This window comes from Macaca thibetana, chromosome 10 (assembly GCF_024542745.1).
Source record: "Macaca thibetana thibetana isolate TM-01 chromosome 10, ASM2454274v1, whole genome shotgun sequence".
Taxonomy (NCBI): domain Eukaryota; kingdom Metazoa; phylum Chordata; class Mammalia; order Primates; family Cercopithecidae; genus Macaca; species Macaca thibetana.
The window spans coordinates 53,127,436-53,155,357 of NC_065587.1; the positions used below are offsets into that span (position 1 = coordinate 53,127,436).

Genomic DNA, 27,922 nt, shown 5'->3' on the forward strand with positions numbered 1-27,922 from the left:
TAAAGAAGAGGCAGAGGCTTGTGACTGGGTTACAGTTCTGAAAGACATATCAGGTGTAATTTTGTAGCCAGACCAGGTGGTTTGCCCTGGCTTAGATGCCTGTGCACAATCCCTGCTCTCAGGCTAGGTCCCAGTGGGGTGATACCCTCTGGGCTCCACTTTTTCTTTGCCTGGCCTGAGAAGACCCCTTTAATTTCTTCCTTCCTTCCCTTCCTTCCCTTCCTTCTTTTCTTTTCTTTTTTTTTTTTTTCTTTCCTTTTCAGACAGAGTGTTGCTCTGTTACCCAGGCTGGAGTGCACTCACTGCAAACTCCGCCTCCCAGGTCCAAGCTATTCTCCTGCTTCAGCCTCCGGAGTAGCTGGGATTACAGGCATGTGCCCCACCCCACCCAGCTAATTTCTGTATTTTTTGTAGAGCTGGGGTTTTGCCATGTTGCCCAGGCTGGTCTCAAACTCCTTACCTCAAGTGATCCACCTGCCTCGGCCTCCCAAAATGTTGGGATTACAGGCGTGAGCCACCGCACCTGGCCTCTTTTAATTTCTTGAGAAGCTCTAACGTGTTAATGTTCAAATTGGCTTTTAGTGAAAAGTTTTCCTTCCCTCAGCAACCTTCAGTCATTCAGCAATCACTTTTGGAACTTTGAATATAATTTCTACTACAACAGCTCTCAGGGTTTACTATCCCTGCATTCTGTACCGCGTCCATGTCATCTAGTTAACATCTCCCATTGGGTGTCTAAATGGGCATTTCAAACTCCACACAGCCCAAGTTAACTCATGGTCACACACACACACACACTCTCTCTCTCTCTCACTCACACATGCATACTTGTACACACAGTCACATACACACACACTTTCACACTCATACACACACGCGTGCACACACACACACACACACACCTCCCTTGGTCTTTCTCTTAATAAATGCCAACTCTTTCTTTCAGTGACTCAGACTAAACACTTTGCAATCATTCTTGGCTCCTCTCTTTTCCCCACACTCACATCACTTTAATCCACCTTCCAACATCCAATCCTGGCCTTCTTACCACTCCCAGGACCCCCACCCTGACCCAAGCCAGCATAATTGCTCACATGGCTTATTGGATACAATCCTCACTCTTCCCCCACTATTATCCATTTTCAACTCAGCTTTCTGAGTGATATTATTCAACATAAGACAGAATATGCTGTTTCTTTTCCCAGAACCCCCCAACTGCTTCTGGTCTTATTCAGAATAAAAATCCAGAGTCCTGACAATGGAGAATGAGCCTCGAATGATCTTTCTTTCCCTACTCCCGTCACCTCCCTGACCTCATCTCGTTCTGCTCCCTCCTTGCTGCCCCTCAGACACTTAGGGAGGGTCACTCTCATCTCTAGATCCTCATCCTTGCTGTCCCCTCTGCCTGGATGCTCCTCCCCCAAAAGATGACCCTGCATAAAAGCTATGCCCCGTGATGATTGTCCCTTGGGGGAATTCGAATTTGGAAGTAAGACTATTGATCAGTTGGGAACAATTAAAATTATGAAATTGTTCAATTCAGTCTTGAATGAAAGTAAATTTATAATCAGAAGCCTCTCATTTTAATAGCACGTTAAGAGAAAGAAATGTAGAATTGTTGACCCAAGTATTTCAAACTACAAAGCCCTGTGCCAACCATTACATTTGATTATCGAAATATGGGTGAAAACTGTTGAGTGTTTACAAGTCAGACTTTGAAAACTAAAATATAAATGTAAGCTGGGTAGATGGATTTTTTCTATCAGGAAAGAATTATGCATATTCTACAACTTGTCCTCATAAAATTTAATTCAACGGTATATTTTGTAAATGCAAACTTGAGTTTGAATTGACAAATCAGCCTCTTAATATTTAACTCAATGACAATGACTTCATTGATCTTCTTAGCGTCTTGGACTTAGCAGGGGAAACCTGCTTTTTTCCCATGTGTAAATTACAAAGCTAGTGAAAATAAATTATGGCTAAAACATGAGTAATTAAAACAATCTCAACTTTTCCTACCATGCTTAGTAGCATCAGCAGAGGAGGTAGAAAGAGGAGGTGAGATGATGGGAGTGGTGGCTGAGTGGCCACTGCTTCCCTTCCTGTCCCCATGAAGATGGGCAAATGCAGCCAGAAACAAAATAGATTCACACCGAGATGGACTTGGGTTCAAATCCCTGCTCCTGCACTTTCCAAATATGGAAAGTGAGACCCTATCTCAAAAAAAAAGAAGTTGACATTTATTAAGAGGAAGACCAGGTCATTGCCCTTTCTCTCAGCCTTTCTTTCTCATCTGTAGAAAAAAAAAAAAGGTCTTTATTTCAAGACTGTTGTGAGCCTAAAATGAGATAATGCCCACAAAATGTTTATTTGCAGAGAGTATGGGACAGAGCTATTGGGCTCTTTCTCCTGAGGTCATTTGGTGTTACCTCAGATGTCTTTGATCCTTGAAAACTCTCAGAGCCCAAAGGAGCAGTGAGTCCTCAACACGGGCTGAGTCACTTGCCCAAGGTCACAAAGACAATGGGTGGCAGAGTGGCAATTTGAATCCACATTTGCCTGACTCCATTGAGTGTTCATTCCAGAACACAAGTATTTCTGGAACTTAACCCCTTGGGAACTACCTTCATCTCACCCTTTTTGACAGATATACACACCACCTGTGATATTATTTTCGTATTTCTTTACAGCAACTCATTTGATTATTGCAATAAACTTACTTAAATAAGAAATGTTATGTCTCCATTTAAAATGATGAAAACATAGCATCATTGCCACACATAAATAGCAACTGTAACATTTTATATATGTACATATGTATAAATATATATTTATTCATATATATGAATCCATATTCATATTAATTCATTCATATTAATTCATATATATGAATCTATATTCTTATTCCATATTCTTATAATCCGTATTCTTATTCATATATATGATATATATGAACCCATAAATACATGTATGTATATATACAGACACATAAAAAAACACTGTTTTGGATTCATATATATATATTCATAAATATGTATATATAATACTTAAGAAAATATATATATTCATATATATGAATCCAAAACAGTATTTTTATATATGTGTATATTCATTTGAATTTACATATCAAATATATATTTTAATTCATATATGAGTATACATATCAAATATATATTATATCTAAATCCAATATATATGAATTTGGATATCATATGTATTTGGATTTATATATATATGTATATATATGTGTGTATATGTATGTATGTGTGTATATGTGTGTGTGTGTGCATATATATATATATATATATATATGAATCCAAAACAGTGTTTTTGGAGCCCACCGAGACATTGCTGACTGCTGAGAGTTCTGAACTTCAGACTTTGTCCCGATTACCAAGGGAGATTAGCAAATATTAGAGAATGTTAAAGAGACCCTATTCACCAGGTGAGATTTCCTCCTGGATGTAATCAGAGTAGCTGAATGACAACTGAACAGGGATTATTAATGTTATTTAATGTTAATGTTAATATACTATTGTTGTTTAATATCATATGCGTATGCAGTATGCAACCAAAACATTGTTTCCCATACCACTAGGAGAAAATGCCCCACATTTTGCTAAACTTTGCCTTACCCTGAGAAATCTCCAAAAACGGTCTTCTATTATACTGTTTTCAAAATCTTCTGACCACAGCCTATAATAACAAATACATTCCCACATTCACATTATTATTTATATCTACACCTATATCTACATCCTTCTCTGTATCTGGAACAATGTATAACAAAAAGATTTATTGTGATATGCACAGTCTTTACTAAGAGTCTGTGCTTTGCACACTGATTGTTCCCTTCCTTTCTTTCTTTTTTTCTTTATGTTTTTTAGAGATGGGGTTTCACTCTTTTGCCTAGGCTGGAGTGCAGTGGTACAATCATGGCTCACTGCAACCTCGACCTACCAGGCTCAAGCAATGCTCTCACTTCAGCCTCCTGGGTAGCTGGCACTACAGGCATACACCACTGCCACATCTTGCCAAATTTTTGTTTTCTGTTCTGTAAAGATAGGGTCTTACTATGTTGCCCAGGCTGGTCTTGAACTCCTGGGCTCAAGACTTCCTGCCTTGACCTCCTAATTTCTTTTCGTTTCCTATCCTTATCTATTTAATTTTTTAAAATGTTAACAAGTACCAGTAAAGTAAATACTAAAGTTATACCAAAAAGCCAATGGTGGATGAAAGAGAAGAAGGCTTATGTGGAGACAGACGAAGATAGAGATAGAGACAGAGATAGTAAGTTACTGAAAAAGACAGAGAAAGAGGTAGAGATGAGAGAGAGACAGAGAAAACCTGGTGCCGCTAAATAGCCTAAGGCAGTAATTCTCAAAATATGTTGTGGTGACCCTTCAGGGAATCCACCAGATCAAAACTATTTTTGTTTTGATATGACACAAGATGTGATTTGCCTTTTCAAACTCTCATCTCTCACAAGTGTGCAGTGGGGTTTTCCAGAGGCTTCATGACATGTGGTGATGTCATCCCCCGATATTAACATGTAATGGGTTTGTTCTTGTTCTTTTCAGGTGAATGAAGGAATAAATAGTTTTAAAATTTCTCAGGGTAAATTCCTAATATGGTAAAAAGCAATAGATAAAAGCCACATAAACAAAAACTCTTTGAGGTACTTTATAATTTTTAAGAGCGTCAAGCCAGTAATGAGGCCAAAGGCCTGGAGAACGCCTTCCCTAAAAATGACCTATTGCATTCATGAGTGAAGAAGTAAATTGCGTAGCAAGTTCAGGGAGAGAAATAAAACTTTGTTGAGCCGTGGTTTTTGAGGAAGGTTTCTCATGGTTGAGATAGAGCTCCACCTGGGTATTGAAAGTACAGATGAGTTTGTTTGGCCATGGGAAGGAAAGTGTTCCAGGAGGGCAGCTCAACACTTGCAAAGGGCAGGCAGTGGGAGGGAATGGGATGAGGTGAATTGGGGTAGAGAGGAACCCAGCCCAGCTTGAATGCAAGGTAAAGCTTAGAGGAGAGATTTTGGGATCAGTGTTGATGACACTCCCATCCCTCAGTGGTCTCTGAAGCCAACTTAGAGGCCCCATTGGCCAGAGAACCAAATAGTTTGGTTTGCACTCCCTGAATGCTCCCTCCCCCTGTTCCCAGGAGCTGGGACCTCACCCACGGGTCCCCCATGGAGTGGGAGTCCGTAGTCAACCACAGAACTGAGCAATCTAAACTGTTTCTTTTCTTTGGAAGGCCTCTAGAAACAGGAAGAAAGGCTGTTTTCTAGGATTTGCCAAGAGTTAAGTCATTCCTCACTGATACAAACAATTTCTCCGGTTACTCTTTGGGGCCCAGGAACATTCATGAACTGTGCAGGGTTTGAACTCTTCAACTCTGAACTTCAGTCCCCTGGGTTGTCTGCTGGGGCTGGGGCACAGGTCTCTGGCCCTGCCTGGGTTTTAGAGACATGGCCAAGCCACATGGGCGAGACAAGGCCTCCTCCATGGAGTCCTCAGAGAAATTCTCATCCAGAGCTGTGGTGAGGGGTAGTCTGAGTTCAGTCTTTCTCCTGAGTCAGCTCACTGGATGCCAGGTTTCCAGATGCATGTAGCCAGGCACTTCATAGGTAAGGTTATGCACAGGTATAGAGGCAAAGAGAGTGCATGAAATCAGGAAAGCAACATTTATTGAATTTATATGATGTGCCATTCCCTGTCCTGAGCACTTTGCATGTGTTATCTCACTTAATTCTCACAACCACCTATAGAGCGTAGGTAGTGGTTAACAACAATGTCTCTGGAGCCATCTGCCTGAGTTTGTGTCCTGGCTCTGCCCTGTGGCAGATCATATTGTCCAGGATGACTGCGACAATATCTTCCATTCCTTGTGCTCTTCTGCAATGGAACCTCCTTCCATCTAGAGTTAGGGTCTATGTCCCCTTCTTTTGAATCTGGGTGACTTGCTCGTAACCAATAGAAGGTGGCAGAAGTGAACTATGGGACTTCCAAGGCTAGGTTAGAAAAGGTAGTTCTGTTCCCCTTTGTTTGCTGGAACATTCTTGCTGGAGTTTGAGCCATCATGTAAGAAGTGCCCTGAGGCTTCCATGTTTTGAGGAAGCCCAAGCACATGGAGAGGCCATGGCCAGTTGAGGAGGCCATGTGTAGGTGCTCTGGTCGGTTGGCAGTCCCAGCTGAGGTTAGTGTTAGAGTCATCTTCGTTCAGGTGCCAGATTTGTGAGTGATTTTTAGATTCTTGCTGTTAACTCATCCCTAGCCTTCAAGTCTTCTCACGTGAGGTCCTGGACACTGCAGAGCACAGAGAAGCCATCCCTGCAGTGTCCCTTCTGAATCCCCAACTCATAGTAAACTTAAAGACAATGGAATGGTTGTTTTATGTCACTAAGTTTGGTGTAGTTTTTATACAGAAATAATAACTAAAGTGTGTCACTAACTTGCTGTGTGACCTTGGGTGAGTTACTTTACCTTTCTGAGTCTGGGGTTGCTGATCAGGAAAATGAAGACGAGTATGTGTACTCCAGAGAGATCTGGGGACAGTTAGACTAGCCAACGAAACTCAGTACAGTACGTGGTGCACAGTCAAGTGTTCAATAAAGTTTTTATTGTTATTTGTTGAAGACTCCTTGATAAATAGATATAAGGATAGGAAAGAAATTGCGTTCCATCCCATAGTTCCTTCCTTCTTCTCCGCTTCAGTGCTGGGCCAGACAGGGAAGGCAAATAAGTGAAATATGCCAGTCTCAGAAAAAAGAGTGGAATGTAATGAACTGATGGATGAAACTGACACCTGAGTTCAGTACTAGGGAGCAATAAGGAGGGGTGGGGGTCTGTGGCTAACCAAAGTGGTTATGCAATTCTGAATGGGGCAATCACAAATCAACCCTACACAATTGTTTTGGTGGTGGTGGTGTTTCCCCTTCCCTCCCTTCCCTTCCTTTCCCTTCCCCTCCCTTCCCTTCCTTTCCCTTCCCTTCCCCTCCCTTCCCTTCCCTTCCCTCCCCTCCCCTCCCCTCCCCATCCCATCCTCTCCCTTTTCCTCCCCTCCCTTCCCCTCCCCCTTTCCTCCCCTCCCCTCTCCTTCCTTCCCCTCTCTCCCCTCACCTCCCCGTCCCCTTTCTTTCTTTCTTTTTTCTTTCTTTCTTTCTTTCTTTCTTTCTTTCTTTCTTTCTTTCTTTCTTTCTTTCTTTCTTTCTTTCTTTCCTTTTTTCTTTCTTTCTTTCCCTTCTCTCTCTTTCTCTTCTTTCTTTCCTTCCTTCCTTCCCTTCTCCTTCCTTCCTTCCTCTCTCTCTTTCTCTCCTTTCTTTCCTTCCTTCCCGTCTCCTTCCTTCCTTCCTTCCTTCCTTCCTTCCTTCCTTCCTTCCTCTCTCTTTCTCTCTCTTTCTTTCTCTCTCTCTCTTTTTCTTTCTCTCTCTCTCTCTTTCTTTCTTTCTTTTCTTTCTTTCTTTCCTTCTTTCTTTCCTTTCTCTCTTTCTTCCTTAGTCTTGCTCTGTCACCCAGGCTGGAGTGCAATGGTGTGATGGCTCACCGTAACCTCCAACTCTGGGTCCTAGTGATCCTCTCACCTCTGTCTCCCTGGCAGCTGGGACATCACACCCTGCTAATTTTTTAAATATTTTAATAGAGTCTCATCATGTTGGCCAGGCTGTTCTCAAACTCCTGGCCTCAGGCAATCCCTCTGCCTTAGCCTCCCAAAGTGCTGGGATTACAGGTGTGGGCCGCCATACCCGGCTATGTTAATTGTTAATGTGCAGAAATGTGGCCCCAGTGTCATTAGGTCTTCCAATTTTTCAAGAGAGTCATAAGTCCATATTTTATGTGAAATTTCCAAATTCTTTAAAAAAAAAGTTCAGTTGTTCAAATAAGCATGTCAGTGGGCCACTTTGAGGTGTTGGCTTTAGTGAGAGTGTGGTTCTGGGTTACCCGCTATGTTCAGGGCCAGTGGGAGACAAGGTCCCTGTTTCCCACTAGCGCCCCTCTAAGACACTACCCATCCCTGCCATGACACTTGCCACACTTCTGATCCTATGTGGGCCCCACTGGGCAATTCCAAACCACCTGTTTAGATCACAGTTTCTCAACCTTCTATAATCTTTTAAAATTTATTGCTCTCCTAAGGAGGTTTTTTAGACTTTTTTTCTTAATCACTTCCCACCATGAAATATTAATCCACCAATATTTTGCATATTTCTTTAGGTACTGAATGTATATCTGTACTTCAGACATAAAAGAATGTGATTTTTTTTTACCTCAATTGTGCATACTCAGTATGTGTGGGGGGGGGCCAGAAAGGAGTATGGCCCCCAAGGGGTTAAAAGCTGGTTCTTGGGGCCATAAAAAGACACCTATTCTTTTTATGTATAAAACACAAGTGTACATTTCATAAAATGAGATACAGTATATCTGTGGTATTAAAATTTCATGGTGGAGGAGGTGCAACTAGGGAAAAAGAAGTCTTAAAAGGCTTTTTAGGCTGGGCACGGTAGCTCATCCCTGTGATCCCAGCACTTTGGGAGACTGAGGCAGAAGTATCGCTTGAGGCCAGAAGTTTGTGACCAGCCTGGCTAACATGGTGAGACCCTGTCTCTAATAAAAATACAAAAATTAGCTGGGCATGGTGGCGCGTGCCTGTAGTCCCAGCTACTAGGGAGGCTGAGGCAGGAGAATTGCTTGAACCGAGGGTGCGGAGGTTGCAGTGAGCTGAGATGGCACAACTGCAATCCAGCCTGGGTGACAGAGTGAGACTTCATCTTAAAAAACAAAAACAAACAAACAAACAAAAAACCAAAAGGAACCCCCAAACATTCAAAACATTTTATTTATGTTAAAAAATAATACATTCATGTGGTTCAAAATTCAAATAGTAAGCTCTTTTTATTCTCTATCATCCTACCCCTGTCTCCCAACTAAGTAACTATTCCCTCTCCCCAGAGACTACATTGTTACCGGTTTCTTGGGAATCTGTTATTTTCTTGTTGTTGCTGTAACAAACTGCCACAAATTTAGCAGCTTAAAAAAACCCACGTTGATTTTATTTATTTATTTTTTGAGACGAATCTCGCTCTTTCGCCCAGGCTGAAGTGCAGTGGCACGATCTCAGCTCACTGCAACCTCCACTCCCTGGGTTCAAGTGATTCTCCTGCCTCAGCCTCCCAAGTAGCTGGGATTACGGGCACCTGCCACCATGCCCAGTTAATTTTTGTATTTTTAGTAGAGACGGGGTTTCGCCATGTCGGCCAGGCTGGTCTCAAACTCCTGACCTCAGGTAATCCACCTGCCTCAGCCTCCCAAAGTGCTAGGATTACAGGCATGAGTCACCGCGCCCGGACTATTATTTTTTAGTTGTGTAGGTTAGACGTCTGACATGGGTCTCATCGACTAAAATCAAAATGTCATCGGAGCTGTGTCCCTTTGTGGAAGCCTGGCAAAGGACCCATTTCCTTCTCTTTCCCAGTCTGTAGAGTCCACCTGCATTCCTGGGCTCATAACCTGCTTCCATCGTCAAAGCCAGCCCTGGCCATTTGAGTCTTCTTCACGTTGCCTCCCTCTGACATTCTCTTCTACCTCCGTTTTCCATATATCCTTCCAGTTACCCTTGTGATTACACTAAGCCCACCTAGATAACCCAGGATAATCTCCTAATCTTCAGGTCACCTGATTACCAACCTTAATTCCATCTGCAACCTTCATTCCTCCTTGCCATATAACCTAACATTTTCAAAGCCTCTGTGGATATCTTTAAGGGGCTGCTGTTATTCTGCCTGCATCGTATCTTTCAAGAGATAATCTGTACATACAAGTATGTATTTTCATTTAAACCCTAATAAAAAGCAGTACTGTAAACTCATATGTGGTACATACCTAATTTTAACCTACTGGAACGTATAGCCTATTAACTGCCTTGGATCATGACCATCATTTATTTTAAGGAAATAGAACGCACAGCACATAATAAAACTAAGTATTGCTTCATGAAACTTTCGTTTCAGTCTTTTGTGGGTGAGTGCATATGTGTGAACTGCGTCATGATATAAAAAGTATTTTTTACAATGAGTCACAGTAAAAAATTTTGGGAAGTTATTATTATATAGTTTAGTGGTTATATGAGGTTTTTCTGGGGTTAGACTGTCTGGCTCCATCGCTTACCGGCTGTATGACCTTGAATAACTGACTTAATCTTTCTGAGTCTCAGTCTCCTTGTCTGTAAAATGGAGTTAACAACTGTAGCCCACCTTATAGGGTTTATGGGAACATCACATGGGCTGAAATGTGCTAAGTGCTTAGCACAGTACCTGGCAGTCATAGGCATGTGTTATTATTATCTTTGCTTTTCTTATCCTTATTATTCTTTTAAAGGCATGGAGAGGATGGATTTTCAGTGGAGAAAGAACCAAGGTTACGTAGAGATTTTTGTAAAAACAGGAAGTGTGGGCTTTGCTCAGAGGAGTGCAAATGAGTTTGTAATCCGAGGGGAGCTGATCATCAACCCATCAGAATCCTCCAAATCTGAGCACAAATTCGTTTATGTTATTCATTCAGTAGGTCAGTAAGTATTTGTGGAGTTCTATTGTGTGTCAGGCTTATTCCAGGGTGAGGCTATGGCTGGAAAGCAGCATGACATCTCTTTGTCCTCATGGTATGCACAATCTAGAGGTGTGCAGGCACTCAACGGGTGGGTCATTACAGGTGTGTTGGGTGATATTAAAGAGAAGTACAGAACAGTAAGAGCGGACAAAACGGGGGATTCTGGTGTACCAGGTGGGGTCACCCAGGGAATTCCCTGTGGAGATGTATTTGGCCAGCCGTCTGCATGGTGAGCAGGGGTTACAACGGTCAAGCGCTTTGGGGTGAGGAGGAGAACTTCAGGTGGATGACAGGACATGTGCGGACTTTGGTGTGAGAGACGATGTACCCTGATATGGGGACTGAAGCAGGTTCAGTGTGTCCTGAGGAACTTGAAGGAGTAAGACATCTAACAGGAGTCGAGAACATGGAACTCGGGACAGGGGAATGTTGAGAGTGAGGACAGAGAAAAGAGGCTGAGGTCTTCTGGGCCCTTGATGGGGAGAATGTAGCATTAAGACCTTGAGGATTCCGGAAGAAGACCTCCCAAAACACAATGAAACCAAGTTTCACAATGAAACTTTAGGAAGGCATCCCAGAGTGGAGGGCAGGGGGCGGCTATTCGGAACAGCAGGCCAGGGGGCTGCAGACTGAATTCCTGCAAGAAGAAATGAGAAGGAGACCCCTGGTCAGTTTTGGACCAGCTACCCAAGATGTTCCAGGTTCTGCGGGCGGTACATTCTGGAAAAATCAGAATCTGAAGGCTCCCCAACGCCAAGGTCTGTGGGAAAGAACGAAAGCTAAAATGTCATTAGGATCAATGTCAAACTCAGCCTATGGGGTTATTTGTTTATTCAACAAGCGTTTAGCAAATGCTGCTTTAAAGTCAGAGAGGCCTGGGTTGAAATCTGGAGTCTGTCACCTATTCAGTTCCTAAGAAATGTTGACTATGTGCCTCAGTTTCCCAACCTGTAACTTGGGGATGGCAATGCCTACCATCCCCAATACCGAAGGGGGTGGGAAGCATTAATGTTGAGAAGGGACTTACCACATTGTAGGATCCCAGGAACTGTATATTCTGGATTCTAGACTAGACTTAGAGGACACAGAAATGAAAAAGCCAGGTTTCTGGCCTCAAGTAGCTGCAGTATTTGGGAGAAGACAGACAAGAGAAGAGATAATTCCTGTACACCAGGATTAGGGACCCAGTAATGGAAACACTGGAGGCTACGGAAACAGAGAGGGGATCTCTGGCTCAAAAAATCAACTGCCAGTGAATTCATAGGTTACTCCTCAGAGTTACTTGGGTCCCTTTGAGTTATAAGTGATAGAAACTCAACTACAACAGACATGTGGTGGTTCATACAACAGATAAACCTAGACGTAAGGGCTTCAGGCCTGGCTGGATCTAGGTGCTTAATCCTAAGGACTTGCCCTCACTCTGTCTTTCTGATCTGTTTACCTCTGCATTGGCTTCATTCTCAGGTAGGCTTGTGGTGGGAAGATGCCTCCAGTAGCTCCAGGCTTATTTCCTGCCAGTCTAACAACTCCATTGGAAAGAGAGCTTTTCTTTCCCTAATAAATCCAGACAAATTCCAAGTATTGAGTCTCATTCCATTGGTTGAGTCATGTGTCCATCCCTGAAATACTCCCCGGGACTAGAGGAATAAACTATGCTGATTGGACCTGCCTGAGTCACATGCTCAGTCTTAGAGCCAGAGTAGGAGGGCTTCTGGGCAGGGTTCAGGCCCACAAAATCACAGGCCTCTGCTATCCTCTGTTAGTTTTACTCTGAAGGATGCTGTCACCAGGAGGTGGCAAATATACCCTCCTGTTTGTTCTTCTGCTTTCCAAAGAGGAGAGAAGACAGTGCTGCCTGAGTGATTTATCAAAGCGGAGGAGGGGCACATACACCAATAGCAGGAACGGCACAAAGTAACTGAGAGGTAGAGTTTCAGGGTGCTGAAGTATAGAAGAACACAAGAAACTTATAGTAACAGTTATCAATGGCTAAATACTGCCTCCCCACATTCAAAATGTGTTAGCGTTATGAGGGAAGATTGATATTTCTGCTTGGGTTATACTTCTTCAAATGAAACATTGATTGTTAAATACAGGAGTTCATAGATGTGTATGAGTTACATATAAATTTAAAATTCTTCTCTCAGTTTCTTTTTCTTAACTTTTATGTTTGGGGGTGCATGTGCTTGCCATATAGGTGAATACATGTCACGGGGGTTTGTTGTACATATTATTTCAACACTCAGGTATTAAGACCAGTACCCAATAGTTTCCTTTCTGCTCCTGTCTCTCCTCCCATCTTCCCCCCTCAAGTAGACCCCAGTGTCTATTGTTTCCTTCTCTGTGTGCATAATTTCTTATCATTTAGCTCCCACTTATGAGTGAGAACATGCGGTATTTGGTTTTCTGTTCCTGCATTAGTTTGCTAAGGATAATAGCTTACAGCGCCATCTATGTTTCCACCAAAGATATAATCTTGTTACTTTTTATGACTGCAGAGTAGTCCATAGCATATACGTACCACATTTCCTTTATCCAATCTGTCATTGATGAGGCTGATTTCATGTCTTTGCTATTGTGAATAGCACTGCAATGAACATTCATGTGCTGTGTCTTTGTGGTAGAATGCTTTGAATTCCTCTGGGTATATATCCAATAATGGGATTGCTGGATTGAATGGTAGTTCTACTTTCAGCTCTTTGAGGAATTGCCATACTGATTTCCACAATGGCTGAACTAATTTACACTCCTACCAACAGTGTACAAGTGTTCCCTTTTCTCTGCAACCTCGCCACTGTCTGCTATCTTTTGACTTTTTATTAATAGTCATTCTGGGCCAGGCGTGGTGGCTCACCCCTGTAATCCCAGCACTTTGGGAGGCCGAGGTGGGCAGATCACGAGGTCAGGAGATCCAGACCATCCTGGCTAACACAGTGAAACCCCATCTCTACTAAAAATACAAAAAATTAGCCGGGCGTGGTGGCAGGTGCCTGCAGTCCCAGCTACTCGGTAGGCTGAGGCAGGAGAATTGGCTAGAATTCGGGAGACGGAGGTTGCAGTGAGCCAAGATAGTGCCACTGCACTCCAGCCTGGGCGACAGAGCAAGACTCCATCTCAAAAACAACAACAACAACAACAACAACAACAACAAAAAAGTCATTCTGACTGGTGTGAGATGGTATCTCATGGTAGTTTTGATATGCATTTTTCTAATGATCAGAGATACTGATCTTTTTCTCACATGCTTGTTGGCCACCTGTATGTCTTCTTTTGAGAAATGTCTGTTCATGTCCTTTGCCCACTTTTTAATGGGGTTGTTTATTTTTCTCTTGTAAACTTAAGTTCCTTGTAGATGCTATATATTAGAACTTTCTCAGATGCATAATTTGCAAACATTTTCTCTCATTCTGTAGGTTGTCTGTTTATCCTGTTGATAGTTCATTTTGCTGTGTAGAGGCTCTTAAGTTTAATTAAATCTCACTTGTCAATTTTTGCTTTTGTTGTGATTGCTTTTGGTATATTTGTTATGAAATCTTTGCCCATTCCTGTGTCCAGGATAATATTGCCTTGGTTTCTTCCATAGTTTTTTATAGTTTTGGGTTTTACATTTAAGTCTTTCCATTTTGTGTTGATTTTTGTGTATGGCATAAAGAAGGGATCCAGCTTCAATCTTCTGTATATGGCTAGGCAGTTACTCAGAACCATTTATTGAATAGGGAGTCTTTTCCACATTGTTTGTTTTTGTCTGCCTTGTGCAGCCTTATTTCTGGACTCTATTCTGTTCCATTGGTCTTTGTATCTGTTTTTGTATGAGTGCCACACTGTTTTATTTACTGTAGCCCTGTAGTACAGTTTGAAATCAGGTAACATGATGCCTCCAGCTTTGTTCTTTTTGCTTAGGATTGCCTTGGCGATTCGGGCTCTTTTTTGGTTCCATATGAATTTTAAAATAGTTTTTTCTAGTTCTGTGAAGAATGTGATTCACAGTTTGATACGAATAGCACTGAATCTGTAAATCACTTTGGGCAGTATAGCCATTTTAATGATATTGTTTCTTCCTATCCATGAGCATAGATGTTTTTCTATTTGTTTGTGTCTTCTTTAATTTCTCTGAGTAGTGTTTTATCATTCTTATTGTAGAGATCGCTCACCTCCCTGGTTAGCCATATTAACAGGTATTTTATTCTTTTTGTGACATTTGTGAATGAGATTGCCTTTCTGATTTGGCTTTCAGTTTAGCTGTTGTTGTTGTATAGGAATGCAAGTGATTTTTGTACATTTATTTTGTATCCTTCAACTTCGCTAAAGTTGTTTATCAGCTGGAGGAGCTTTTGGGCCATCTCTCAGTTTCTTATCCCAAGCCACATGCTTCCACTAGGGCATTTATAGCGGAGAAGACTAACAACAAACTAGCAAATATAACAACATAAGACAAAATGAATACAAATAAAACAAATAAAGAATGTGCAGTGCTCAGATAGAGAGGCACATGTGCCTGTAGGGGCACACAGTCCAGGCTGGGTGATGTGTGTGGTGACTATTGTAATGGTTCATTTTACATGACAACTTGACTGGGCCAGGGGTGCCTAGGTATTTGATCAAACATTGTTCTGGGTGTTTCTGTGAGGCAGTTTTGAATGAAGTTACATTTAAATCTATAGAATGAGCAAAGCAGATGATCCTCCCTAATGTGGGTGGGGCCCATTCAATCAGTGGAGGGCCTCAGTAGAATAAAAAAGGCTGGTTCTCTCTGTAGTAAGAGAGAATTCCTCAAGCCTGACTGCCTGTGAACTTGGACATTGGTTTTTTCCTGCCTTTGGACTTGAACTAAAGTGTTGGCTCCTCCTGGATCATGAGCCTGCTGGCCTTTGGACTGAAACTACACCATTTGCTACCCGTCTTGGGCCTGCAGCTTGTAACTCAATTTGCAGATCTGGGGACTTGCCAGCCTTTATAATCACATGAGCCTATATTTATATCTCCTATTGGTTCTGTTGCTCTGGAGAGCCCTGAGTAATACCACTATCACCGCTGAGGTCTTACTGTGTGTTACGAGTTATGCTGGGTGCTTTATAGGCTTTTTCTTTTTTTTCACTACTCACTACCCTGGGAGTGAGGCATGTTCTTATTTGCAGATAAGAACTGGAGGCTCACCAAGGTGAGTAAATGATTTGCCGATGTCCCTGGCTGGTAAGCAGCAGAACTGATAGTTGACTCCAAATTCCCTTCCTAACTTGGCATACTAGAAGCAAAAAGCCAAACTCTGGGAGCGAAAAACCAAAGTTGGTTCTTTGCAGGGGGAAAATGACCTAGATAAATCCCTTGTGAGGAAAAATAAAGGGAATCATGTGCATCAGTATGAGAGAGGATATATAATTACAAATATAGAAAAGAGTAACATAATTACAAGAAAAAAGTTGCGGAACTTCAAAGCAAAACCATGGAAAATGTAGGGAATATAGCGATCTTTAAGCAAAACATAAGTGGTCAAAATTGACTCAAGAAGAGGTGAGAAATATAAAAAGACAATTAACGAGAAGAAGCAGCAAAACATTATTAAACGTTTACCAATATGGGCTGGGCATGATGGCTCGTGACTATAATCCCAGCACTTTGGGAGGCTGAGGCAGGAGGATTGTTTGAGGCCAGGAGTTTGAGACCAGCCTGAGCAATATAAGGGGACTCTGTCTCCATAAAACAAACAAACAAAATAGAAAAACTGGCCATAGAGGTGTGTGCCTGTAGTCCTAGCTACTTGGGAGGCTGAGCGGGAAGGATTGCTTGAGCTCAGGAATTTTAGGCTGCCATGAACTATGCTCTTACCACTGAACTCCAGCCTGGGCAACAGAGCAAGGCTCTGTCTCCAAAACAAAACAATAACAACAAACAAACTGACAAACAAAATTTACCAAAATATTATTTAAAGTGTTCCAGTCTGCAAAACTTGATGCCAAGTTATTCAAATCATTTATCCAAACCAAAGAACAACCTTAATGCCAAGGTTTGTCATTCCTAATACAATTAGGAAAACTAATTGTTCACTTATGAATAAAGATCATGTTCACTCATGAATAAAGATGCTAAAAATCTCAATAAAGTGACAGCAAATATGATTCAGCAGCATATTAAAAGAATGATATATTATGAGCAAATAACATGTGTTTCAGGGAGGCAAGAATGGCTTATCATTACAAAAGCGGGCAGAATTCATTACATCAGCAAATTAAGTGAGAAAAGCCAGACTTCATATTTGAAAAATGCTGGAGCTGCATTTGATAAAATTCTACAGCTGTTTCTAGAAAGAAACTACATGAATAAAATAAAAATATGTAGTGCAAGCTAACAGTAGACATACTATTAGGTTGGTGCAAAAGTAATTACAGTTCTTGTCATTACTTTGAATGGAAAAGATCACAATTACTTTTACACCAACCTAATATTTTACTGTGAAACATGAATCAGGCCCAAGAAAATAATAAATAAGACAGGATGGTTACCGTCTACACTGTCCTTTCAAAGTTTATAGCTAATACAATTATATAAGGAAATAAAATAAGTAGTATAAATATTCAAAATTATTCTTTTTTGCAGATGATATAATTGTAAACACAGAAAATTCAAAAGAACCTACTTACAAAATAGTATTCACATGAGTTTTTAATCTTTGTAAATGGCAATTTATAGATTGCTCGAATATGTACTAAATATGAAGACACCAATAGCTTTCTTTTTATTAGGAACAGTCAGTTAGGCATGAACACTGAAAAATATTTCATTTATAATAGTGATCAAAACTATAAAATACAAATGAATTTAACAAGAAAAGTACAAGACCCGTATGGAAATGATTGTAAGATTTAATTAGAGAGTAAAAAACAAAAGCCTAAATAAAAGGAATATGTGGAAAGACATGTACTTTCAAATTGTAAATTTGAAAAAGACTTTAGAGTTTTAAAATTTTATATCATTTGAAATTTGTGAAATTTTGAGTTTCATAAAATTTCTATCTTTCCCAAATTAATTTTTCAGTTGTATAAAATTCCAGTCCTTACCTCAATGAGGTTTTTTCTGGATGTAGATAAAAATTAGTAAGAAAATTGTAAAAATGAAGCCTTGGGTGGGGTGGAAAATGGTCTTGGGCTGGACGTTTCCATCTGTCTCTGCCCTTCTTTACGCTGCCCTGAAGCTGACCCCTGTGACTGCATACCCATCTCACTTGTCCTCTTATACCTGGTTGGATTTGGGCAGTGGGAGGTACTGTAAGGAATATGGGGGGTAGAAGGAGATCAAGTCAGAATGTTTCCTCCCCAGCTCCTTCCCTGGGGGGTTACAGTGGATTGCCTGTTTCCTACTGAAGATCACAGTTCCTGGCAGACAGCCCTCTCCATAGAACTCTGCGCCCCAGATTCCAGAAAACGCTTCCTCCCAGAGGTATCCTGGTAACTGCTGAATGGCAAGCTCTGAAAAAAGGGGGACGTGAAGCTCTGACGTACAGCATTTGCCCATTTCCTTGGTGTAAGTATTCCCACCATGGCTGATTTCAAGCTACTAATGTGAAGCTGCGTGTTGCTAATGACTGGCCCCTGCCAGCTAGTGTGAGCCGCCTTCAGCACACCCTAGGGACAGCTCCCCCTGTCACTGGCCCTGGTGTAGTGCCCTACTCCTTGTTGGCTTCCGTAAAGCTTGTCCATCCCTTCTCTGTTGTACCACTTGAGTAGACGGTTTGCTTCCTGCTAGGACCCTAGCTGATGAATTACTAGAAAGTTAGTTCAAAGAAAAAGACAGAAGAACAAATAGATTAGTAGGACATAATAGGAACTCCATAAATTAATCTGAGTATATTTAGGAAATTTATGTATATGTATTTATATGTATAAATTTATGTATGTATATATATTTTTAATATATACGTAGGTGGCACTTAAACTCAACAGAAACAGACTGCTTCATTAACAAATGATGTCCATTAATAAGAAGGTAGGTTAAACTCTATGTTGTACTGTCGTATATACCAAAATAATTCTAGATGGATCAATATCTAAACGTAGAAATACAACTATCACATTTGAATAACACTTCAGAGAATATTTATATACACTCAGGATCACCTCGGGGGGGATTTGGAATAAAAACATAATAGGCAAAGATACAATGTCCCTAATCTACAGAGAGCTCCCAGAAATTGACAAGAAAAAGATAAACATTTAAAGAGCAAAATGGACAAAGTGTGCTCACAGAATGACCTATATGCATGAAAATTTTGTAAACTTGCTCATGGTCAAACAAATCTAGATGGTAATAGAGTATTTTATACTCCTTTGTTGATAAAAATTGAGAAGATTAACAATACCCCGGGTTGGTGAAGATGGAAAGGAACCGTCATACATTCCTGATTGAAATGTGAATTGCTACAATGATTCTTGATGTATTGTTAAAAAGCATTATTAAATTAAAAGTGTCATGAAAGTGTTATTAAATTTAAAATGCTTGACTAATTTTTGTATTTTTAGTAGAGACGGAGTTTCTTTTTCTTTTCTTTTTTTTTTTTGAGACAGAGTCTCCCTCTGTTGCTCAGGCTGGAGTGCAATGGCGCGATCTCGGCTCACTGTAACCTCCGCCTCCCGGGTTAGAGCGATTCTCCTGCCTCAGCCTCCTGAGTAACTGAGATTACAGGCGCACACCACCATGCCTGGTTAATTTTTGTATTTTTAGTACAGACAGGGTTTCACCATGTTGGTCTCAAACTCCTGACCTCTTTACCCACCTGCCTCTGCCTGCCAAAGTGCTGGAATTACAGGCATGAGCCACCTCGCCCAGCTGTGAAGGAGTTTCACCATACCAGCCAGGCTGGTCTCAAACTTCTGACCTCAAGTGATCTGCCCGCACTACAGCCTTGACGACAGAGTGAGACTTTGCCTCAAGGATAAATAAATAAATAAATAAATAAATAAAATGCTTGGAACCTTTCACCTAGAAGTCTCACATTTGGAAATCCATCCTACATAAATAAAATGATCAATATGGGATATATCACTAAGGATACTTACTGTAGCATTGATTATATAGACAAAAATTGAGGACCATCTGAATGTCATGATGGACATAGTGTAACAATTTAAGAAATTATATTGTATTCATATCATGACTTATCTGTTGTAGTCTGAATTAGATCAATATATGTCAACCTGCAGAGGGGTCCACAATGTATACGATTAATCATATTTTGGAAAGGGTGAGAAACTTCTTTATGTGACTATTTGTTGGCATTTATTTGTATAAGCATGGGGGAAAAAAAGTGTGTGGGAAGATTCTCACCCAACTATTAAAACTTAAGGTGTGAATTGTTTTCACTAATCTCTGGTGATTGATTTGTTTCAAACAACGTGGATTTCTTTTGTTGCTAGGAAGAAAAAAACAATTATACATACAGATATGCTTACACACATATTTATGTTAAAAAGAAACTTGAAATAAGTGTTGCATAAACTTCCAATGTACAAGTGTAGTATATTGCATTTAGCCAATTTTCTACTGTTAGACATTTAGTTGATTTGCAAATTTTTACTTTTATAAACAGTAGTGCAATAGATTATCTTTGCCCATATATCTTTGCACTTGTCATGTATCCATTCAAATTATCATTCAATTTTGTGCCCGTTATATACCAGGTGAGGGGAAGACAGCCCCCATCGGATTGTCATTCAGGTTGTGAGGCACAATTTAATATATAACTAAATATTTATAAATACTACGTCCAGCAGTGAAGAATAATAAAAATGGGTAAGAAAAAGAGAGTGATGGGAGAGAAGGAGCAGGAGTTTGCTCTTTTAGATAAGCTGGTCAAGGGAAACCTTGATGACAAGGTGACATTAGAGCAGAGACCTGAAGGAAGACAGGGAGTGAGAGCAGTGTTCAAATACATAAAGAAGAAAGTAGAAATAATCCATAGTCTTACTAACCAGATATATATATATATATATATATATATATATATATATTTTTTTTTTTTTTTTTTTTTTTGAGACAGAGTCTTGCTCTGTCACTCAGGTTGGAGTGCAGTGGCATGCTCTTGGCTCAATGAATGCAACCTCTGCCTCCCGGGTTCAAGTGATTCTCTGCCTCAGCCTCCTGAGTAGCTGGGATTACAGGCGTCTGCCACCATGCCTGGCTAATTTTTGTATTTGTGGTAGAGATAGGGTTTCACCGTGTTGGCCAGACTGGTCTCAAACTCTTGATCTCAGGTGATCCATCTGCCTTGGCCTCTCAAAGTGTTGTGATTACAGGTGTGAGCCACCACGCCTGGCCACTTCTGTGCAACATTTTGATGTTTTCTTTTCAGTTATTTTCTATGCAGTTATTTTTTTTAAAAAACTTAAAATTACAATAATGCAGTACATAAATATTTATATTCTTTTTCTCTCCTTCCCTTGGACTTTATATTGTATTTTTTGTGCTCTAAATATATCTTTCTGATTATTTCCTTAGGATGACTCCCTGAGAGTGACACTGCAGATTCAAAGGACATGCCCTTTTAACATTTTGATAGCTACCCTCCAGAAATATTGTACTATTTTACCTTCCCACCAGCAGTATAGAAGACTTCCTATTTCTGCATATTTTTGCCAACACTGTGTATGGGCTCTTTAAAATTTTTGTCATTCTCACCATTACCGTTTTTATATAAAAAAGGAAACAAACTTTATGGTTGCTTTCCTTCTTTCTTTGGTTATTTGTAGAAGTTAATAACCCCTTCATTCCCTGCAAAAGAAAAATACAGACAAATTTAGGAAATCATTTCTTTCTTCTGGCAACAAATATTCAGAGCTTCCTTTGTGCCCGGCATTGCGTTCCTGCAGATGGGGTCATAGACTTGCAGTGCTAAGAGAGAATGGAGAGATCTGGTACAACTCCTTAGTTTTGCAGAGGAAAAAATGAAAGCCCAGAGTCCAGTGATTTGCCCAAGTCACATAGTGAATTAGTTGAAGATCTGGGACTAGAACTTGGTTCTCAATGCTCTCTTTACTATAAAACACTGCTCCAAAAAACAAAACAATGCTCACTGTGGACTACTTAACTGGAAAATTATGATTTGGTGGGGGCGTGGGGGAGGGTTGGAAGTGAGGTTGGAGGGAGGGAAAGTGGTTGAGTTAAACCTCAGTAGCTGTGGGGACCAGGCTCTGTGATGCAGAGGGACGGCTGCAAATGTGACGTTCTGCAGTTGATCCCCAGAGTTTGGGGAGAAAAGTAAACGTCAGGAAATTGGCTCTGTTGGCTGTCTTTGTCATTCTGAACCTCTCACCCTACTCCTTCCCCCCTCCCCAGACCCATTTCAGAAATCCGGTCCCATTTTTCTTGCCTCTGACCCTGGTGGCTGAAGTTTCTCTCAGTATCATAAAACCTGGGGTTGTAAAATTCATATTGTAACTTTAAGAGCCACATCTGTTTTAATCATTTTTTTTTTCCCGTTTTAAGAACACAACGGGATTTTAATGGCGGCAATAAAATGGAAAAGTTGAAGGAAATTATCACAGATTTGTAAAGCTGTAACGCAGGTTCCTGGGCTCATGTGAGCAGTCAAATTACAAAGAAGTAACCCAATTGCTTTTATTGCAGGCAGATCTCTGGTTTAAGCATTTCTCAGTTTAATCTATTGATGAGGATTAGCATTTTATTCACTTCGGTGCTCATAATAGCCTTGGTACATATTACCCGATAGGCCAGATTGGTGGGAATCGTGAATCTCAGAGATGCAGAGAAATCCGGAGAAATAGCATAAGGCAAAAATATTGGGTCTTTCAAGTCAGACAGATCTGGTTATAATCCTGAGTCCACCATGTTTAGCTGGATGTGTGACTTTAGCTAAAGTCCTACTTTCTCTAAACATTGCCTTCTTCTTTTTTTTTTTTTTTATATAACAATATAAAAGCAAGTTTTGCAGTGAAATTATATAAGGAAATCACTCAGCGTGAAGCCAGGCAAACAGTAGGTGCTTACTAAATAATCACTGTCATCTGGTTCTCCTTCTGATGAGTAAGCTATTTGAAGCAGCCACTGGTGCTGCTCCTTCTCCATACTCTTGTAGTGTCTTCCTCTCACCCAAAACGCTTGTTGCAAACACCTGCACTTCTCCACCTGAGGCTCTTTTTCTGGCCCTGGGAGCATGCTTGGCCCAGGTTCAGAGCAAGCCAGAAGTGTTGATGGGTTAATGCCCCAGAAGCAGCCCTCAACCAATCACAAATCGGGGGTGGAGGATAAATACCTCCACTCCGTCTCCCCACAGGTGGGATCACTCTGAGGCACATATTTTGTGCTGCCTCCCCAAGCACCCCAGTGAGATTTAGCTCTATTTGCTTACAGTGAAAACCTGCTTGGTAATATACTCTGTATTGATTTCCTTTTCTTCTGAGTCTTATGTACAAGAAGAAAGAGATGAGAAGGAGTAGGTGAGGGATGAGGAAATGGTCTCTAGATGCTCTAGTGACTTTTAATTGCCAGTATCTGCATCTTTACCTGGGTTTCTTTCCCTGAAACTGGAAGGACTTGCTGCTGGCTGGCAGAAGTTCCCACGATTTAACACTGCACACCCCTCTCCAGTACATCTCAACCAATGACTCTCAGGAGATAGTGTATCAATATCCTAGCTCCCTCGAAGTGTAGGCAGAATAATTCTGAGCTGTGTGCTTTGCACTATTTCCCAGAGTTTGTTGGAGGGATGAAGCTGTCTGTGGTCACCTGTTGCAATGGCTGACTTGATAAGGCACACTGTATCTGCTGACTTTTCTCCTCCGTCTTCTTCCCTGCTTCTCCTTGAACCATCCCCTCTCATCTCTTAAATAAACTACATACCCTTGAATCCCTTTCTCAGTGATTGCTTTCAGGAAAACTGAAATGTGAGGTCTCTCTGATATTTGAGTGATGACAAGAAGTCGGGTATGAAAATAATTGGGTAAGAGTGGAATAAAAATGGTACATAGATGTTTTTATTTATTTATTTATTTTTGTGAAGCTATTTTCTGAGATATGGAAGATGGAGGGGGAATGGGAAGGAACTGAAGATCACAGGGTCATTGTTAAGAGCACGGACTCTGGAGCCAGACCCTTGGGTACATATCCCAGCACTGCCATTTAACATCTGCAGGAACTTAGGCAAGCCACTGAGTCCCTTAATGTCTCGATTTCTTCATCTGTAAAATGGAGATAAAAGCTGTACTTCAGAGGGTCCTGATGAGGACTGAGTGAGTTACAATGTGTAAAGCACCTATAACAGTGCCTTGTGCAGTAAACACTTATTATTACTACTAGCAGTTTTGTTATTAGTATTACTGCTTTAGACATGTTAAGATTGAGATGCCCATTGACATCCAATTATATCTGGCCCAAGTGCTCCCAAGTCTCTGGGGACAATGTGGTGAGATAATAGCAGACATGAAAGAGTCTTGGAAACTCTTTGTTTACCCGTCTGTCTGCCCCTTTGAGCTCCAGAGACCATGACTAACTCGCCTGGTCCCAGCGTTTGACTCAGGGCTGCTTAGAGCAGTGACTCAGGGTAGCCACTGAGGATGTAAATAAAGGAAGGAATGGAGCAGGTCTTGCTGGCCACAGGTAAGGAACATTCATGAGATTATTTCTGCAGGGGTCCCAGATCTAGTCCATCGAGGAGCTGCTGTCATTGCCCCCAAGGCAGCTCTAGAGTTTTTGGAGTTTGTCTACCCCAGAGTTAAAAGGTTTTCCTGAGAATGAAGTGCTGGACTCTGCAGATCTGAGATAAGGCAGCTCTCAGAGTCTGCAGTAACCTGAGCTGCCCAGGCTTGGCAGAGGCATCTGGGAAGCTCTCACAAGAAAGGGAGGATGGAAAGCCAGCCCGGGTAGGCATACCAGCTCCTGGCTCCTCCCGGATGAGGGCCCAAATGTGGGGATAATGACCCTCTGCTGAAAGCAGCCTAATCCCAAAAGGTGCTTGAAAACAACGGAGCCTGCTGTCAGTGGAAGCATCAATTGGTGCCACCCTCTGCAAAGGCAAATTAATGATACCAGCGCCTTGTTGAGTCATTTTGGAGCCTGAGGCCAAAGGGAAAATGTGCAGCCTTCATATATGACTTTACAAAATTATTATTATTATTATTTGAGACGGAGTCTCACTCTTGTCGGCCAGGCTGGAGTGCAGTGGTGTGATCTCAGCTCACTGCAACCTCCACCACCCGAGTTCAAGCAATTCTCCTGCCTCCCACCTCCTGAGTAGCTGGGATTACAGGCGCTTGCCACAATGCCCGGCTAATTTTTTTCTTTTTTTTTTTTTTTCCAGTAGAGTCAGTGTTTCACTACATTGGTCAGACTGGTCTCGAATTCCTGACCTCGTGATCCACCCGAAAGTTCTGGGATTACAGGCATGAGCTACTGCGACCGGCCTTATTATTGTTATTTTTGAGACAGGATCGCACTGTGTCATCCAGGTTGGAGTGCAGTGGCTCAGCCATAGCTCACTGTAGTCTTGAGCTCCCAGGCTCAAGTGATCCTCTTGCCTCTCAGTCTCCTGAGTAGCTGGGACTATAGACATTCACAACTATGCCGGGCTAGCCTCATATATAGATAGATACAGATACAGATACAGATATAGATGTAGATATATTTATTTATCCATTTTTTCACAGTTAAATTATTTCCAGAAGTAGATTTTGAAAATATTAGGGATGAGTTTGCTTCTATTAAAGCCAGCAAAGTAAAATTGATACAAATTCTGTTTGGGGTATAAATAAAATAAAACATAAATAATGCTTTGAGTTTTAATACACTTACTTTTAACTTTTCAGTATATATTTTTCAACTACTTCAATGATCTGGGAGAAAATTACCATTAAAGAATACATTAAAATATGTATATGAAGGCACGTTTTCTCTTTGGTCACAGGCTCAACAAAGCCAGTATGACACTGTCAGATGCTGTCTTTAAAATTTTGATATTTTGCTCATTATGGATAGCTTTTAGCATTAATTTTGATTTAGAAAAATACTGCATTAAGATACAATTTATCTTGATTACTGAGTTTTGGGGGCATCCTCTTAAATTTTGTGCCTGAATGCTTCACTCACCTGACCCTACTTCTGATCCTGCTTGTGCCAAACCATATGGGGCCTTTTCCAGCAAATACCACCCCTAGGGCTTGACGCTAGGAGAACTGTCATACCAGGCACAAAAGAGTGTGCTCAAGAGTGCTCACTGCAGCATGGGAAACCAGCCCCAGCCCTTCTTAGAAGACGGCTGCTTAAATGGAGCCATAGGGTGGCATATTCTACAGCCATTAAAAAGAAAGTTATTTTAAATTTTCCAACACAGAAGAACATCTAAGAAATATTCAGGAAGAAAGTTACACAACCACACCTACAATAAAGCTCATACTTCTATTTGCACTGTTGGAAATGTTTTGTGTTAATCTCACAACTTTCCTACAAGATTATAGAAGAGGAAACTGGGGTCCAGAGAAGTTGAGTAGTTTTCCCAGGGACACACAGCAGGGAAACAAGAGTCAGGTTTTTTAGTGCAGGAAGTCTAGCCCCAGAGTCCAAGGTTTCAGCCTCTAAGTGAAACTGCTGCTATTTGATTTTGGAATCTACATTTATGCATAGATCTATCTGTATTTATTTATTATACATACAATGTAGAAGAAATCATGGGGCAGCCGGGTGCGGTGGTTCACACCTGTAATCTCAGCACTTTGGGAGGCCGAGGAGAGTGGATCACTTGAAGCCAGAAGTTCGAGACCACCCTGGCCAACATGGTGAAAACCCATCTCTACTAAAAATATAAAAATTAGCTGGGCATGGTGGCAGGAGCCTGTAATCTCAACTACTCAGGAGGCTGAGGTAGGAGAATCGCTTGAACCCAGGAGGTGGAGGTTGCAGTGAGCCGAGATCGTGCCACTGCACTCCAGCCTGGGTGACAGAGTGAGACTCTGTCTCAAAATCAATCAATCAATCAATCAATCAATCATGGGGCAAGACACAAAACTGTTATCAATGATGATCTCAGGTAGAGGTGAAATTATAGTCATTTGGCTTTTAATCTTACATAATTAGATAAAGTGTGGATTCTTAACAGTGACTAGTATGTATTACTTATATAATAAGAAATAAGAAAAATACTAGGGGTTTCCTAGTATTTTCTTATGCCTAGGCTACGCAGTTTCACACATTGTCTCATTTAACTCCTGCAACAGCTCTCTTATTATGCCATTCTACAGATGAGAAAACTGACATTGGCAAGGGTGAAGTGACCTGATCAAGCTCAAAAGAGATGGCACCAGAGCTCAAACTCAGATTCCCCGAATTAAGATTACACTAGGCTGTACACAGTGGCTCATGGCTGTAATCCCAGCACTTTGGGAGGCCCAGGCAGGAGCATTGCTTGAGTCCAGGAGTTCAAGACCAGCCTGGGCAACATAGGGAGATCCCGTGCCTACAAAACTAAAAAAACCCAGCTATTTGGGAGGCTGAGGTGGGAGGATCGCTTGAGCTTGGGAGGTAGAGGCTGCAGTGAGCTGTGATGGCGCCACGGCACTCCAGCCTGGGTGACAGAGGGAGACCCTACCTAACAACAACAACAAAAAAAGTTACACTCAACACATCCCTCTTCCCGACTTGCTTTTCTTTAGTGTATTTTTAATGGCTGTGTCAGTGCCCTGCAGAATCGCAGCACACGTTTTCTAGTCAATCCCCTATTGCTGGGCATTTAGGTTACCAAGCTACTATCCAAAAAGAACCCCCTCCTTTCGAAATGAGAAGGACTAAGGCATGGCTGGGTCCCGCTGCCCCTGGTCATTTTCTCGATGGCCCCTTCCCAGGTTCCAAGTTCCGACAGGAACCGCCTCGCGGTGAGGGCCCCGCCCGCACCCCGCTCTCTTCCCGCCTCCCGGTCCCTGGAGGAGCCTTTGGTGCCTGCTGTCCCCCCGGCGCCATCTGCGCCGCGCAGGTGTGCCCGGCTCCCTATCCAACCTGGGGGCTGCGAACACTGGGCCGATTGTGGCCCCCGCGAGCCCGGCGGGCAGCTGCGCCCGAGCTGCCATCTGCGAGCGCGGCTCTGCCGGGGGAGGCCGGGGGGCGGCGCGGGGACGAGCCGGGACGCGCCCTAGCCGGGCCCCATTCAAGCGCTGCCAAGGCCTAATTGATGAGAAATGGCCCCGAGCAGGTGCGAACCTGTCTCCCGAGGCGGCGGGGCGGAGGGCGGGGGCCCGGGGGATGGGGGCGGCTGCTTCGCGGGGAGCGCAGCTGTCGAGGGGTCATTACCGTGGTGGCCTCCCTGGGGCTTTCCAGCCTGGAGCTGG

The 27,922-nt window shown here is 41.9% G+C and overlaps 1 pseudogene; it reads left to right on the plus strand.

Moving 5' to 3' along the window:
• LOC126964100 (60S ribosomal protein L13-like) overlaps nt 1-27,730 on the plus strand; it is a 61,040-nt pseudogene extending 33,310 nt beyond the window's left edge.
• The last annotated feature ends 192 nt before the right edge of the window (nt 27,731-27,922 follow it).